This window comes from Equus quagga, chromosome 14 (assembly GCF_021613505.1).
Source record: "Equus quagga isolate Etosha38 chromosome 14, UCLA_HA_Equagga_1.0, whole genome shotgun sequence".
Classification (NCBI taxonomy): Eukaryota; Metazoa; Chordata; class Mammalia; order Perissodactyla; family Equidae; genus Equus; species Equus quagga.
Window position 1 is genome coordinate 77736104 of NC_060280.1, and position 17443 is coordinate 77753546.

At 41.6% G+C, this 17443-nt stretch overlaps 1 protein-coding gene across 1 annotated transcript in view; it reads right to left on the bottom strand.

The window, feature by feature from the left end:
• The window catches only part of ARHGAP32 (Rho GTPase activating protein 32), a 320326-nt gene extending 304207 nt beyond the window's left edge, over positions 1 to 16119 (bottom strand). The window contains exon 1 of the mRNA XM_046685165.1: positions 16098 to 16119. The gene's annotated coding sequence lies outside the window, so the exon portion shown is untranslated. The remainder of the gene's footprint in view (positions 1 to 16097) is intronic.
• Between the last annotated feature and the right edge of the window lie 1324 nt (positions 16120 to 17443).

Below are 17443 nucleotides of genomic sequence, written 5' to 3' on the forward strand. Positions count from 1 at the left end.
TTGACAAATACTGTATGTTCTCACTTACACATGGAATATAAAAAAGTCAAATTCACAGAAATAGAGAGTAGAATAGTGTTTGCCAGGGGCTAGGTTGAGGGAAATGGGGAGATGTTGGTCAAAGGATATGAACTTCCAGCTATAAAATGAGTATGTTCTGGGAATCTAACATACAGCATGTTGACTACGTTGAACATGTTAAGAGAGTAGATCCTAAATGTTATCACCACACCAAAAAAAAAAATGGTAACTATGTGAGAGGATGGAGATATTCACTAATCTTATTGTGGTTACCATTTCACAATATATACGTGTATCAAATAATCAAACTGTACACCTTAAACTTACATATATTATATATCAGTTATATCTCAAAAAGGCAGAACAAAAATGCTTTAAAAAAAGAGCATAAAAGAAATCAAACCAAACCAAAAAAAAACCTTTTTCCAACACTTGTATTATACATCCTAAACAGGAGTCAGTATTCGTTACTGTTGCCAAATTTAAAATGTCACCCAATGCCGCAACTAGAAGGACCCACAACGAAGAATATACAACTATGTACTGGGGGGCTTTGGGGAGAAGAAGGAAAAAAATAAAATCTTTAAAACAAAAAAATGTCACCCAGCTACACCAATTTTCAAGCATCTTGGACTCTGCAAAATTACTTAATGCCATTACACAGTAATTAGGTAATGATTATAGCTTTAAAAAACAGTACATTTCATTATAAATATGGTAAATTCATGGGAGACACTCCACTAGGAAAAAGAACTTTTTTAAAAAAGAACGATTTGTTTCTTGAAGACCTTACTTTATCTAAGAATGCTGAAACCCAAAATTACTATCTTCCATCACAAAGTTAACAAATGCTGCTGACATAGTTAAATTAAAAATAAATCTCAAAGAATAAAATTCTTACAACTAAGTACAAAAATTCTGATATCTTTATCAACTTCAGTATCAGAAAATACAAGATGTGCATTGGGCTTAAGTTTAAACTACTTTAGGGTATACAGAAAAACGAAATGTCTTTTGACACTTATCCTTAGCAGAGAAATGAAAAAAAGTTGGTGTGGGCTAGAATTATGCTATTCAATTAGCGTCACATCTCAGCACTAAAGAAGTCAAGACCTTCTCATATTTAACATTCTAGTTAACTTTGCATAGAGAAACACGGTTCTCTATAATCACAAGGTGAATCTCAAAGATACCTAAAAAAGCTACTGTTTTTCACACTGACATCCACGGCAGAGCTTCAGGCGTGCCGCAAACATTTGATTTGAAGGTGTTCCCACACGTCATTACCTATTTTTAAAACTTTAATAGGTACAAATTTTTAAAAACATAGTGCATGCACATATTTTCAACACACTGGAAACCACAAATGCATGAACCTGTGTTATCATCAATTAGCAAAAATAGGTGAATATTATACACTGGTTTTTTAGATGATTATATATACTAACAAAATACTAGTTATCTGTAGAAACACTGGAAGTTCATCTAAGATTTTGTTAGAGGAAAAAAAGGGTTTTGTTGCTAAAAGAGTTTCAAAATCACTGGCTTAGTACATGGAGTTGGCAACCTCCAGAACTGGGGTGCAAAATTACTGATATTTATTCTCCTGGTAGAAGACTACCACACAAAAAAGACCTCATAATCCTAAAAACCTTCTTCATCTTACTGTACCAAATAAATAGATTACTTTGAAGTTAACTAAGTTTTCTTAAAAATGTGTTAACATTGTCTATCAGTCACACCTCAATGTCAATCACCCTATCTATAAAATCGGTATGAGTACTCGTATATATGGATAAATGATTTTGAGCAAGCGTGCCAAGACCACTCAATTGGGAAAGGACAATCTTTTCAACAATGGTATTGGGAAAACTGAACATCTACATGCAAAAAAATGAAACTGGACTCATACTTACACTATACAGAAAATTAACTCAAACTGGATCAAAGATCCAAACAAAAGAGCTAAAACTATAAAACTCGTAGAAGAAAATATGGGAGAAAAACTTCACAACATTCGATTTGGCAATAATTTCTTGGATATGAAACCAAAAGTACAGGCAATACAAGACAAAAGAGATAATTCGGACTTCATCAAAACTAAAAACTTTTGTGCATCACATGACACTATCAACAGAGTGAAAAGGCAACTCATGAAACGGGAGAAAATATTTGAAATCATATATCTGGTAGGAGATTGCTATCCAGAATATACAAAGAACTCTAACACCTCAAACAACAAACAACCTGATTTAAAATATGGACAAAGGACTTGAATAGACATTTCTCCAAAGGTGACACACAAGTGGCCAATAAGCATATGAAAAAATGCTCAATATCACCATCATTAAGCAAATGCTGATCAAAACCACAATGAGCTATCACCTCACATCCATTAGCATGGCTATTAACAAAAAAAAAAAAGAACAAGCATTAACAAGAATGTGGAGAAATTGGAACCCTTGTGCACTGTTGGTGCAAATGTAAAATGGTACAGCTATTGTAGAAAACAGTATGGCAGTTCCTTAAAAAATTAAAAACAGAGTTTACCATATAGTCCAGCCATTCTACTTTTGGGTATATATCCAAAAGAATTGAAAGCAGGATCTCAAAGATATCTGCACACCCATGTTCACAGTAACACTATTCACAATAGGCAAGAAGTGGAAACAACCCAACCGTCCATCATGGATTAATGGATAAAACAAAATGTGACATACACATACAATAGATATTACCCCGCCTTAAAAAGGAAGGAAATCTTGTCACGCACTACAAAACAGATGAATCTTGAGGACATTATACTAAGCAAAGTCAGTCAGTTACAAGAAGACAAATACTGTACGATGCCACTTATATGAGGTATCTACACTAGTCAAATTCACAGAAACAGAAAGCAGAATGATGGTTACCAGGAGCTGTCGGGAGGGAGAAATGAGTTGTTGTTAATGGGCATAGAGTGTTAGTCTTCCAAGATGAAAAAGTTCTGGAGATCTGTTTCACAACAATGTGAATATACTTAAAACTACTGAGCTGCACACTTAAAAATGGTTAAGATGGTAAACTTTGTTACATAAATTTTACCACAATAAAAAAAATTAGTATGAGTAACTACTTCAAGAGGCAACTGTGCTGATTAAACCAGATAATACTTGTAAGGGGCTTAGAATAGTTCCTGACATATCAATAATAATTAAATAATGTCAGCAATAACATAAGTAGCTACCGATAAGATCAGCAAGACAGATTTTACCATTGAGTGAAACTGAATCCTGAATTGAGGATTATAAAAAAGCTTTCCTTGAAAATCGAGCAAGAGAGTTTAATAATTACCGTAGGACCAGGGAACCTCTGATGGTTCTTGATTACTCAGAGTGACACAATGAAACTTAAGTTTAAGAAGGTAGGTATGACAATCTAGATCAAAGCAACACAAAAATAAGTTTGGGAAAGTAAGTGAGAAGAAATTGAGAAAAGTGCTACAATGAAGTTCTGGTCATGCCTTGGAACTCAAAAACAAGGGGAAAGAGAAAGAACTTGCATGCTAGTTAGCAAGTCAATACACAAAAGCTAGCCTCGTTTCACAAGGTTTTTTTTCCCATCAAAAGTTCCAATAAAAACAAGCATTAAAACATAAAAAGCCTACCTTGCACCATTCAGAAAGCCTTCAGCATTAAATCCCAGATTCTCTAGAAGCAATACAGAATTTAAACAGATAAACGTCATGTTCTACTCTCACTGACAACCTGCTTCCAAGTAGGGAGAGAAATTAAGAACATAAACTATGGAGGCACAGGAGTTCCATCTCTCTCATACATTCTAATACCTATCACCACAATAGAGTCAGCTAAAGATACACACATTCAAAGATTCAAAGTAAAGTCTTGACTACTTAAAACCTTTAGTCTCAATCCCGGCACTACAGACATTTAGACCAGATAATTCTTGGGGGGCAGGAATGGATGGGGCCTGTCCTATGCATGAGTTAACACAGAATTATGTACTCCAAATGTAAGAATACAAATCTGGGAAATATCCCTTTCCTAGCCCCAGTTAAATGTTTAGAAATCATTTCACATTATTTATGGAGTAGTACTGAGGAAAGGACAAGGGCTTTGAGGTCAAACAGACCTAGATTAGAGTTCTGACAATACACCACTTAGTGAACATGAGCAAGTGACAACACTTTCCTGAGGTTTAAATAAAATAACATTTATAAACATCAATACAAAGTGGACACTAAACAAAAAAGGAAGTGAATTTACATTTTAAGAACTTTTTTATTATAACTGGTTTGTATTTCGCATCTTCCTGCCTTAATGTAATCTAATCTTCTATAAAGGACTCAGTGAACACTTCAGACAAACATCACTGTAATAAATAAATAGGACACTAATCCAGAGAGGAGAGCTATCAAAATGGATAACGCAGAATCAAGTTTCAAGACACTCGATCAGTTGTTTGAATCACATAAAAATAACACCATTTAATAGAGATTAAATGTAAAGATGAGTCTTTAAGTTAAAAAGTAGCAATAAAGGGAGACAACATAACAGAAGTTGAGATAGAAAAACTCTAAAATATGTAACCACCTGCATGCCCTAAATGAGTCAGAAGTGATAGGCTATCCAAAAAAAAGATACAAGAAAACCAATTTGGGTTAATAGAGAGAATATACCAAAATAAGAGTCAGAAGAATGGAGTTCTAGTTTCAACTGCCCTACTTGAGTGAGAATATGTAGCTACATTAAGCCATTTAACCTGGATCGATATCCTCATTAATAAGAAGGGCACACACCTACCTTGACGCCTCCAATACTGTCAGGTGGAACAAATAATGATATTGATAAAAAATGCTCTTAAATTCTGCATGTAAAATATTTTACACTACAAGACCCGCACAGTCACCATACATCAGTCTAGAGCAGAGTTTCCCAATCTTTTTCACTTATGACACATACAACAAGTGACCGTATGGGTGTAGGAACACTGGAGTAAATAAGCCATGCTGCTAGTAGCCAGTAGTGGTCAGCCTAGAAGCTCTTGTCACTGTCACTGACAATCCTCTCCGAGAACTAAGGAAATTAGTATTTCTGGCCCATCTGTAAGGCATTCGGAGCACTGCCTGGCAGACGGGTTAGGAAGCTCTAATTAAAATATGATGTCTAATTTGGAGCACTGGAAGAGGGAATTTAACATTTTCCACGATAACCTGCTCTGGCAAACAGAATCAAGACTAGAGTTTGACTCTGTTAGAACAGTACTACCTTACTCCTAAGCAACAGGGAACCCTATCCTGGGCCTGGAGCTTTGGAGGGCCATACACTGGCATCCCTGTGGCCACAACCTTGACCATGGGGCCAGTTGTTCTCAGGGTCTAAAAGGTGTGCCCACCTACGGCCTACACACCGCAGCCCTCATCTTGCCCAGGACCCCAGAATTTCCTGCCAACTTCCAGGGTCCGCTCAGGCCTCTTCCCTGAGTTGCCTCTCCTGGGGCAGACAACCCACCATGAGTATTTATACCCAGGGCCCAGGGATGGTCAAAGAGCTGCTGCCTGAAAGGTGTGTGGGGATGTGTGGGCTGGAGAGTCTACACACGTGCACATGCAAACTTCCTCATGCAAGAAGCCTGGAGTGAGAAAGGGATCTCTGGTTGGAAGCTGGTTCTCTGCACTTGATCGTGTTCCGGAGCAGAACTCAGAGGTGTCTGAGAATTCTCTGTTTGACTCTAATTTAGGTTATTATGAAGTTTTACTTGTTAAGGTAGGGAATGGAACATCTTTACCAATTAACTTGATTTATAACTTGTAAATTTTTAGACATATAGCATATGGACTTCCATCTGTATTCTTGCCCTGACTCCCAAAAATCTTAGGGATGGGCCTAAAAAACAGTCTAAAAACTTTGTCACATGAGGAATAATTGAAGAAAATGAGTACATTTAGCCTGGAAAGAGAAAAGGCTGGTGGGAAGATTTTTAGCCATTTTTCACATGACAGCTAAAGAATTATCACTTGAAAAATAAAGCAGGTCTGTGTGGTGTTGGAAATGTGGGGTGGTACACTCCATTTTAATATAATGAGGAATTCTTAAACAAGAACTCTTTCAAAAAGAGTTGGGCTGTCAGTTATGAGTAACTGAGTTTTCAGACCCTGAACACACAGAAGCAGAGGGTAGATGATTATCTTCCAAAGATAATGTGGGAGGAATTCTGATATTGGGGAAAGGTAAGACCACACACTCCATAGAGGCCTGTGGAACTGCAGTACTCAATAATATTATCAACATGCAGCTCTATATGCAGAGACAAGTGGTATAAGACCCAAGGCAAAACGAAAGTTAAACCCTGAAGTAACCTCCCTTTCTTAAAAAGTTCCTGCTGTCTATCAGCTTACTCTTGTCATTTGCCGCCTCACAAAAACGGAGGTGAATTCCTCCATTCTACAAAATGAATTACTAAATAAAGGTTGAAGCAGCCTTGTCTCAAGGGATTTTTTTTCCCATCCTCCAGAAATTCATAACCTTCCCTACTGCTCCCAGTTGGATCCTTTGATTTATCATTATCACTGAAAACAGTCTTCCATTCCCATGATGGACTCAGGCACCTCTCAGCCACTGACAAACAGTTATCAAGCAGGAAGGCTGGGATACAGCACATATCTTGACAAAGCCCCTGCCCCTCAAACAGCTTGTGGAGAAGGGGATTAGAAATGAAACACTTAAGCAAATAAATAATAAACTAATATGAAGAAGACAAAACAGGATAATGTGGAAGAGAGAGCTTGGGGAGCTGCACGTACAGAGGTAATCACAAAGGCCTCTCTGGAGAAGGAGCAGAAGGCAGTCGTGAAAGATCGGGAGGACATACGTTCTAAGCAAAAGAAACATCAATTGCAAATCCCTGAGAAGGTATGTGCTTAGCTTGTTCAAGGGATAAAGAAGAACATCATCCACTGCACATCTATCAGAAGGGCCAGATCCAGAGCACTGACAACACCAAGTGCTAGCAATGACGTGGAGCCACAGGAACTCTCTCATTCACTGCTGGTGGGAATGCAAAATTGTACAGCCACTTTGGAAAACAGTTTGGCAGTTTCATATAAAACTAAACATACTCTTACCATACAACCCAGCAACCGCACTCCTTGGAATTTACCCAAAGGAAGTGAAAACTTATGTCCACAAAAAATCTGCACATGGATGTTTATAGCAATTTTACTCATAATCACTAACACCTGGAAGCAACCAACACGTCCTTCAGTAGGGAACGGATAAATAAATTGTGGTACATCCAGACAATGGAATATTATTCAGTGCTAAAAAGAAATGAGCTATCAAGCCATGAAAAGACATGGAGGAAACTTAAATACATATTAGTAGGTGAAAAGAAGCCAATCTGAAAAAACTACATACTGTATGATTCCAACTATCTTTCTGCAAAAGGCAAAACTACCAATTCATTAAACAGATCACTGCTAGTCAGGGTTTGGGGAAGAGGTGAGAGATGACTAGGAGAGCAGAGGATTTTTAGGTCAGTGAATCTACTCTGTATGATACTATAATGGGGGATATACATCATTTAAATGTGTTCAAACTCATAGAATGTACAACACCAAGAGTGAACGGTAATATAAACTACAGGCTTTGGGTGATAATCATGTGTCGATGTAGGTTCATCCACTAACAAATGCACCACTCTGGTGGGGGAACGCTGATAATAATGGAGGCCGTGCCTGTGTGAGGGCAGGCGGTATATGGGAAATCTCTGTAGCTTCCACTCAATTTTGCTGTGAATCTAAAACTGCTCTAAAAAATAAAGTCTATTAAGAAAAAAGAAAGAACATCACCGTGACTGCAGCCCAGTGAACAAAAGAGAGAACAGAGGAAGATGAGGTTGGAAAGGAAGCTAGGGGCCAAATCATGCACTACAGACATTCTGGACTATTATCATTCTTTGTTGTTGGGGGCTGTCTTGTGCATTGTAGGATGTTTAGCAGCATCCTGGCCTCTAACCACTAGATGCCAGCAGCACACTCCCCCCACCCTGCCATCCTTAGTCCTGAGAAACAAAAATGTCTCCACACACTGCCAAATGTTCCCCAAGGGGAAAATCTTCCCCAGCTGAGGACCACTGATATAGGGCCTCATAAGTGGCCAAAATGGAGGCTTTGTTTCCATGATAAAATTTTAAGTTTCATTTTAGTGTTAAGTGTACTGGAAAGCCAGTAGGCAGATGATATGATCTGATTAACATTTAACATTATTGTTTTGCTCCTGTGTATGAGGCAGGTGAGGAGGATGAAGACAAAAGCAGAGGCAGGGAAGCCTCTCGGCAGTTTTCCAGAGGAGAAAGGCTACTGGCCTAGGTTTTTAACAGTGAGAAAAATGAGATGTAGTCAGGTCCAGTTTATATCCTGAAGGTGGAGCTGACAGGCCTTCACACTGAGATGAGAAGGAAAAAAATGGAGGATGACTCCAAAGGTTTTGGCCTGCACAACTGAGCAGGTGGTGGTACCACTTACGGAGGCAGTGAAGATTCAGGAGAAGTAGAGGGAGTAGCAAATGAAAGAAAGAGTAATTCACAGTTCTGCTTTGTTCACCCTACATTTGAGGTGTCTCCACATCCAAGTGGAGGAATGGAGTTAGATGAGTCTAGAGCTCAAGGGGAAAAAAATCAGTAGGAGAGATAGGAATTTGGGCCTCATCAGCATACAAATGGTATTTGAAACCATGAAAATGGATAAAATCACCTGCAAATTTTAGGGACGGGAGTCAGATAAGCTGGCAAAAAGACAGAAAATGAGCAGCTAAGAGGTCAGAGGAAGTAGTCGGCCAATGTGAAATGCTGGTGGGAGGTCAATAAGATAGAAACACTGAACTGATCACTGGCTTTGGCAAGATACAGATCATTAAAGCCTTGATTAAGAACAATCAGGGGGGCCGGCCCCATGGCGAGTGGTGAAGTTCGCGCTCGCTCCGCCAAGACAGCCCAGGGTTTCGCCGGTTCAGATCCTGGGCACGGACATGGCACTGCTCATCAGGCCACGCTGAGGAGGCATCCTACAGGCCACAACAGGAAGGACCCACAACTAAGATATACAACTATGTGCCGGGGGGATTTGGGGAGATAAAGCAGAAAAAAAAAAAGAACAATTTCAGGGGAGTGGTGAGAGCTCAAATGGATCAGGCTAAAGAGAGAATAAGTGGTAAGGAAGCAGAGCAAATATAAACAACTCTTACTGCAAAAGGGGACAAAGAAATTGGGCAACAGCTGAAGGGAATCAGAAGATGGAGGAGAGCATTGTTTCAGAGAGGTGATTTATTCAGTTAAAGGATTAGTGGTTCACACAAAATATAATTTTATTCCTCTCGCACTTAACCATCGAGAGATAAATGAGCAGTCCACGGCTCATGAACTGCTAGGTGCGTGTAGGTGAACCTAGCACCTACAGAGCACCTACCAGAGTAGGTGTCTCTGCTCCATGAGATCATCCAAGGATCCATCTTATTGATCCATATCCCAGTAAAGCGTTGCTCTCACCTGCAAGGTTGAATAACGTGCACCAGCACTACACTCTTCTCCACCAAAAGGGAGAAAGAGATAGTAGAGGCAACTAGCTTCCTTTCAAAGGCCGTGACCCAGAAATCGCACACATTACTTCTGGTCACATCCATTTAGCCAAAGTCAGACGGCCACATCTAGCTATAAGAGAGGGTGGGAAACGTAGTCTAGTTGGGTAGCCATTTGTCCAGATGAAACTTGAGGGTCCTATTACTGAAAGGAAGCCGCAGAAAACAACATCTGGTGAACAAGGAATCACTGCTGCAAGTAATATACCGCGTGGACGCAGCACTGGAGGAGACGATGCAGTAAGGAGAGAGTGATAATTCAGGAAGCAAAGTACGTGCAAGACTCAAGGCCTTAAGAAGGCAAAAATGCATGCGATCCAGCGCACAAATTTATTGCCTCAGAAGCAGGGACACTTCGGTCTCTAGTCACTTCTCACATGCTCAACTTTTCAGAAAAAAAGTTGGTATTTGCATTTCGTGAATGCATTTCTAGCTAATTAAACTCTTTCCTTCCATCTAGTAAATCAAGCAATTACACAGAATAAGTGTAAAAATCTGCCCTAGAATTAGCAGTTCTCATGTGGGTTGTCTCCTGATAGGCTGACTTAGAGCTGCTGCTTCTTTGTCAAATAGAACATAACCAAATTTCAGAGCTGGAGGGAGTCTACGAAGCTCACTTTGCAAATGTACAAGGCCACAAAGTATCTTCTCCAACAGTAGATGCCAAGTCCTCGAACTGCCAGATCAGGCATCATCCCACTGTCCCCTTGCCTACTCTTTTATAACATTCTTTTTCATCACATAGTTTATCTTCCCAATGAAATGAACACTTCCTGAGGGCAGAGACTCAAGGTCACCTTCTTTCATATCTGTTTTCCACAGCATCTAGATTGGTACAAAATACATAATATGTACTCAAGTGGATACTTTTCAGTTCACTGATAAAAGAGATTCGGTTTCCCTCATCCTACTGGAGCCATGACTGCTTTTGTATCTGGAAGACCTCTGAATATAAAATAACTAATAAGGACTGTCAGGTTCTCTTTGGGTAGAAGGTCAATGGAAACCGGGCAAGTGCAAGAGGATGGTATCTACTTTTTAAAAAAAATCAGACACAGAATTGTGGAACAACACTGGATCTTAGAGAGCTCTAGTCTGACTCCTCTTTTTAGATATAAGGAAAATGAGGTTCCGAGAGAGGAATTACCTGCCCAAAGTCACCAACTATTTACAGCATAGCAAAAAACAAGAACCCAGGTCCTCTGACTTCAAGTTCAAATCTCCTTTCTTTGTTAAAGGTTACTTCATTTATTTGTCTGTGCTTAATATACTAGCAAATTACTGAACTTCACATATGTTCTTCAAAGTCGTTGAAAATGCTACTCATCTTAAGAGTCCTTTTACCACATATCCCTTCAACGAAAAGAGGAACAGGAATTATTGTTTCCATCATACACACAAGGGAATAAAAACAATGCAGTCAAATGGCCTGCCCAAGATCACAACGCTACACCCCGGATAATAAAGATTTTACTATTTTAAGGGCAAAAGAATGGAATATTTACTTTAAAATTCTTTCCCAGAGTATGGTGCCTAGCTTTTCTAGTAGAGACAATGTAAACATAACACTTTCATAATGTATGGGTCGCACACGCTTTTCCTCTCAATGCTTTTTTCCATCTCCACAACCTCCAATATTAATGTACATTATAATCCATGGTATAAAACAAGGGAGGAAATGGATATATTACTATAAGCCAAATAATAGGATCTCTTTGAAAACCAGAATTCTACTTTCATTCTAGTTCACATATTTGTTATGAGAAATTAAACCAAACATCTCATTTCTCACTTCCTTTTACTTGTCCTAAAACAATCTCCTTTAAATACCAAGGAAGGTCCCCTTGTCTGGGTATACTGTGAAACCGTAAACATCTATTTGATCAAATCTTCACATTTTACTACCTTGGAGAATATTTCCTCTCAATCTTCATCTCTCCAGACAGGAAATCTCTGATTGGTTTTTTTTTTTTTTTCATTATTTGTTTTAACCTCGAAAGAAAATACTGTCTCCTGATGACAGTGGGTCTTCTTTAGGACTCTACCTTTTTTGAGATGCTCCAATTAGAACCCTGTAGTTTAATGTCCAGGGGTGCTGCTCTATGGTCTCATGGACAGACCCCTCTGCCTCCATCCCACAGTTCCACCAAGGACAGTAGGAGAACATTAGTGCCCTCCCATATCTCCCCGGAATCACCCCACAGCTTTTAAGAATCACCCAAGGCACAAAACTGCACAATTTGTAGGACTGCAAGAGCCACAATGACCCCAATTCTGTTTTCTTTAACTCAGTCAGAACAATGGTCTCTGTTTATTTGCTCACACTTAGTTTGAAAATAATGCTAAATAAACGAGCACTTGAAGTTGAGAAGCACATCTAATTTCTCAATTGTAAGATAATTTAAACCAAATACTTCAAAAAGCAACTTAATATCAAAGTCTCTAGACAGTAAACTAGGTCTATCTTTAGAAAAAAAATTAAGTTTTATTATTTCAACTCTGAAGGGGATGTTAGAGAGATGATAATGCAAATCATAAGGAAGGCTTAAGAGTGTACCAGACACGTAAGGAAAAGTTATCTAACCCTGGCCAAATTAAAACAGGCTTTTCTCACATAGCCTTCTCAAAAAAAATACCAGTACCAAAATAAAAGTGATATTTAAATTCCTTTTACAAACAGAATAGTACCAGGATCTGGGAAAAATATGGCAGAATTAGCTTTCCACTCATTCCCTTTTTTTTTTTTTAGCAATTATTATTTTATTACACACATGGCTATGACACAATCCCAGCCTCCAGAAGGGCACAGGTTCTGAGGTTTAGATCTAAAAGTTTCTACCCATTCTTAATCATCATAAGCAAGTGATTAATAACAATACAGTATAACATATGGGAAATTTCTCAAGTTATTCCAATTATCAGCTATTAACTAAAGTAATGGTTTCAGTAAAGGAGAAAATTCGGTAACAAGTAGCATACCACTCAGGAGAACAACTCTATAATCTGGTGGAACAAAGGTGACATATATTTTAGCATATTGTTCAGACTAGAATTTATAATCCCCATCATTATGACTTAGTGAGTGCTTACTCTATGCTTATATCATATTAAGCCTTGACATGTATCATTTCACTTAACCATCACTACAACCTTCTAAAATAGATTTTGTTGTTATTCTCTGATTACAAAAGAGGTGCCTGAGGCACCAGCGTTAGTCTCTCCAGGACCAGTGTTTATATCACAGCCGGCATTCGAACACAAGTCTATCTGGCTCCAAAGCAATCATTAGTCCCTTTCCAGGGGTCTTAACTCCTATAAATGCTAGGACAGGAAACAATGCTTGTGCTAAGTAAAGCAAAAGATTTTAAGTCCTAAGTCAGGGGTTGGCAAACTTTTTCTGTAAAGGGCTAGAAAAATATTTTAGGTTTTGTAGGCCATATTGTCTCTGTCACAAGAACTCGACTCTCCTGTTGTACTGCCAACACAGCCACAAACAACACGCAAACAAATGAGTGTGACTGTGTTCCAATGAAACCTTATTTATGGACACTAATCTGTGAATTTCACATAACTGACACACGTCATGAAATCTTCTTCTTTTGATTTTTTTCAACCATTTAAAAATTGTTGAATCATTCTTAGCTCACAGCCTATACAAAAAAGCTGTGGGCCAAATTTGGCCTACAGACTGAATTTTGCCAACTTCTGTGATAAATAATACAGACAAATATAAAATAATTGTTAACTAAACAGCTCTTCTTACAATCCTAACTTATAACCTCCTTTAATATTTAGAAAGGATACTTTAAAGAAGTTCAAAGTCTCAATAAACTTGACACCTGTCCAGAATAAGTGGAAATTCCAAAGAGTCCAAAACTGTAGGTCTTACATATAGATTTCCTAAGAATGAGATAGAATTACAAAATTTTGGAACTGGGAGAGAGTTTACACATTCTCACTCCTTATGTGCATTTTTAAAATTGATGTTAAAATATTTAAAACAGTTAAACACTAAGTTTACATGTAATAACAGTAACATCTTAACACGTATAAAAAGTTTTGCAAAGCATTTTCACATCCTTTCTCTCATCTGATCCTTCACAACTCCTTAAGGAAGACAGTGCAAGCCTTCTCATCTCTATTTTATACACAAGGAAAACAAGCTCAGAAATGTAAATAATTTGCCCAAAGAAAGTACCATGCCACACAGCTAGTCAGTGGCAGAACTACAACCACAACCTGGTTTCAAGTCCTTGTGCCTCTTAACTACTTCGATGGACATCAGAGTTCACATTCATGATGCTAAAAATAAATGCTAAAAATTCTCAAGAATGTCAGTCATAATCTCTAAAATGCAACATAACAACATAATCTTTAAAATACAATGAACAATGTTTAGTTCATTTCATTCCATTTTCCTTCTGCTACCACAGTCTTCTGAAGAAAATAGTTGCTAGTCCTTGACATTTGTTAAATGCATTTGCAGTCAACAGCAAATCTATGTACACCGTGCAGACATGTACACCCAGGCCAGCTTGGGAAGGGAAAACACTGCTGAGTAAGTCGTGTAAAGAGAGAAGAAGAGAGGGAGAAGTAGAGATGAACGTGTTGCCATTAAAGTCTTAGCCCAACTGCAGAACAGCTTCTGGTGATTGGAAAATTATGTGGGGGCCGGGAAAAGAAAAGAAAAGGAACATAACTCCTGGAATTCAAACCAACATCAAAGCCTCTAATGACAGTTGAGCCTGCCTAGCTGCTTCTTAGACTCTCCCTGGAAAACACAACAGTTATATAACTGAAGAAGGTTCTTCCAACTAACATTTCCTCTCTGGCCCACTTCCGCCCTATCACCCACCTCAACGTGTACCACCATACAGTAAACTGGGTTTCCACCCCAGCTGTGGCTGGACAAGCCTCTGTCCAAAGTGCTGCTTTATTCCAGGGACTGCTATGGGGACCATGGTATGAAGATAACTGGTTTGAGCACAGTTCCAACCTCATACGATTCTGGAGACTTGCTCTATAAAGCATCACCATATCCAACATTAGGAATGAAGCAGACTCCAGATATTCTTGAAAATGGAAATCACAACATCATAATACCCCATCTTCACAAAAAGCCCTATTAAAAATTCAACCCAATGAGTACCTGGAAAACTTTGGGGTCATGCTGCAGCAGCAATTAAAGCTTCTATCTCCTTCACTCTCTAGTCCAAGGAGCAAAGGTCAAGATTCCGAGTTAGACTTCAATTTACCCAATAAGGAAAAATATATTAATGAATCACAACGATCCCTACCCAAAAATATTACAACAACAAATTCAATTATGAATCAAACTAGCACATTTTCTGGACTCTCAGAGCCACCGTACTCTAGCACCATGTGCTTTTTCTTCTTCCAACACAACTACGAATATAAACAACGTTTAAAAAAGCAACCAATGTATCAGAAGTTATTCCCATTCAGACTAATTTAAAAGGTCTAAAGCTGTGCCACATAAAACTCTGAAAGAATGGAAAATAAAAGAGATGCTGACAACAATGCAATGTGGCCCAGCTGCCAACTATCCATGTAGCATCACGCAGTGCCCCAAGCACTTTAAAAGCAGATTGCAATTCTGCATGCAGCTCAAAATTATAATTATCCAAATTCTATTTCCTAAAAGATAACTATGAAACCGCATCCCAAGCATCCTGCTGTGGGTCTCCTCCCCTCCACCTTCAAGCTTCAGCAACAGAAGGCACAGTTATAAAGGGTCCAGAGGCAAACTAAAGCTAAGAAATCAGGTTTGACTTCCTCTCCCTACCTTTCTTGCGATCTGTTTACAAAAATCTTTAACATAAATATTTACTAAAGCCATCAAATTAGAAAGGCATGATACGGGGATGGAGGGGGACTTGAAGGGGGGAAAGGGCACTAAGTCACCAGTATAGTCCAATAATTAGCGGCAACTCAGTCAATTAAAAAGACTAGAGAGAAAACTCCACGGGAGTCCCTGCGGGCAGACCTCTGCCCGACCTGCCCTGCACACCGGGAGGCGGCACCGCAGGGTCGCCCGTGGGCAGCGGAGGGAAACGCTCGCGCAGCGCTCCCCGGGGAGAGCCCGTGTCCCCAGAGTCCCCATTCCCCGGGAGTCGCGGCTCTGGCTTGACGTGAGCCTCGGGCGGGGGAGAGTACTGCAGCAGGCCAGAATCCGTCCGAACCCCGCGTCCGCCGAGGCCGCGGGCAAACCGGAGAGGCGAGCGCGGTCCACCCCGGGAGGCTGGGCAAACGAGTCCGGGGGGGTCTGGGGGAAATCCGAGATGGTCCTCTAAGAACATTCGATCTGGAACCTTTACTTTAAAAACAATTTCTCCTCAAAAGGAAAGCAGGCCCCCGCAGCCTCGCCTGCGGCGCCTGCCCACGTCACCGGCGCCCCCGGCCCTCCCGCGGCCCCCGCCTTACCGAGCCCCGCGGCCCCGCCGCGCCGCCGCGGCGTCGCTGCGCCCCGCTCGCCGCTCCGTGTCTGCCCTCCGCGGGCGCCGGGCCCGACGCCCTCCTCCTCCTCCTCCTCGCCGCCGCCGAGCACCGCCCGCGCCGCCGAGCCTAGCGCCTGGCCGCCGAGGGCAGCCGCGGGGGCTCGGCCGGGCGCCCCCAGCGCCAGCGCCTCATCCCGCCTCGCCGCCCCGGCAGCTCGGGGGCGGGGACGCCGGGCTCCGGGCCACGGCCTCAAGTCCCCACCTCCGACACGCACCACGCTCGCCCGCCCCCCGCGGAGTCGGCCCCGCGGACGCGGGTCTGCCGCGGCAGAGCCCCTCACCAGCTGCCTTCGGGCCGCCCCCGCAGCGCCCCCGCCCCGTTCGCCGGCGCGCGCCCGCCGGAGCCCGCCTTCTCGCTCCGCCTCCTCCTGCACCCGCGACGCCCGCAGCTGGGAGAAGAGGCGCGCCGCCGCCGCCGCGGGCACGAGCACGCGCGAGGAGGGCGGGCGGAGCGCGCGCGCGGCCGAGGGCGGCGGGGGCGCGCCCAGGCCTCGCCTGCCGTTGTCCCGGGAGCGCACGTGCACTGCGGGGGGGCGGCAAGGGACGCGCGGCGGGGGCTCCTGGGGGGCGCGGGGGCAGGCGGGGCGCGAAAGGGAGTGAGATGCTGCCGTAGGGGTTCGGGCGTAGTCTGTTCCCTCGGCTTCTGCATTGTGCTGCGGTGCAAAAATAAAAAACCTGCCGCAGCAGCAGTAACGCCAGGAAGAGACATCCTCTGAGACTACGGCAGAGGCTCCTCACCACTCCCAGCTGACCCCTGAATACTGTCGCCGCGCTGGTGAGGAAAGGGGGCGTTGCCGCAAATCAGGAAGATCTCGACTCTCCTTCCCTTGCGCATTTTGGTCCAAAGTCAGCTCTCGTCGGTTATTGTTTGGAAACGGGGGGGCCTAAAAGTTCCTTCAGTAGGCTGCCTCATTCAGAGTTATGGACCAGAAGATTGGAAGTGCCATGGCAGGGGAGAGAAAGGACAAGAAAAGGTGAAGGAGTAGCAAACCGGAAGGTGCGTGGCTAGCTTGAAAAGAGATTTTGGAGACAAGTGAAGGAGCTCACAGGGAACCTCCTGCCTGTGGATGACACTGCTCTGGGTTCTTCCCTGTTCCTTTTGTTCAGCTGTAAAGGCCGTGCAGCACCTCCACCTGCAACAACCATCTGTGTAACAGAATGTATCTTGACGTTCTACCGTTTTCTATTTTCATTTTTTTCTTTTATATATGTACCTTTCACTCCTTCTCACTCATTTGGTATCTAAATGTTGAGGGAGAGGTGTCTTCATAA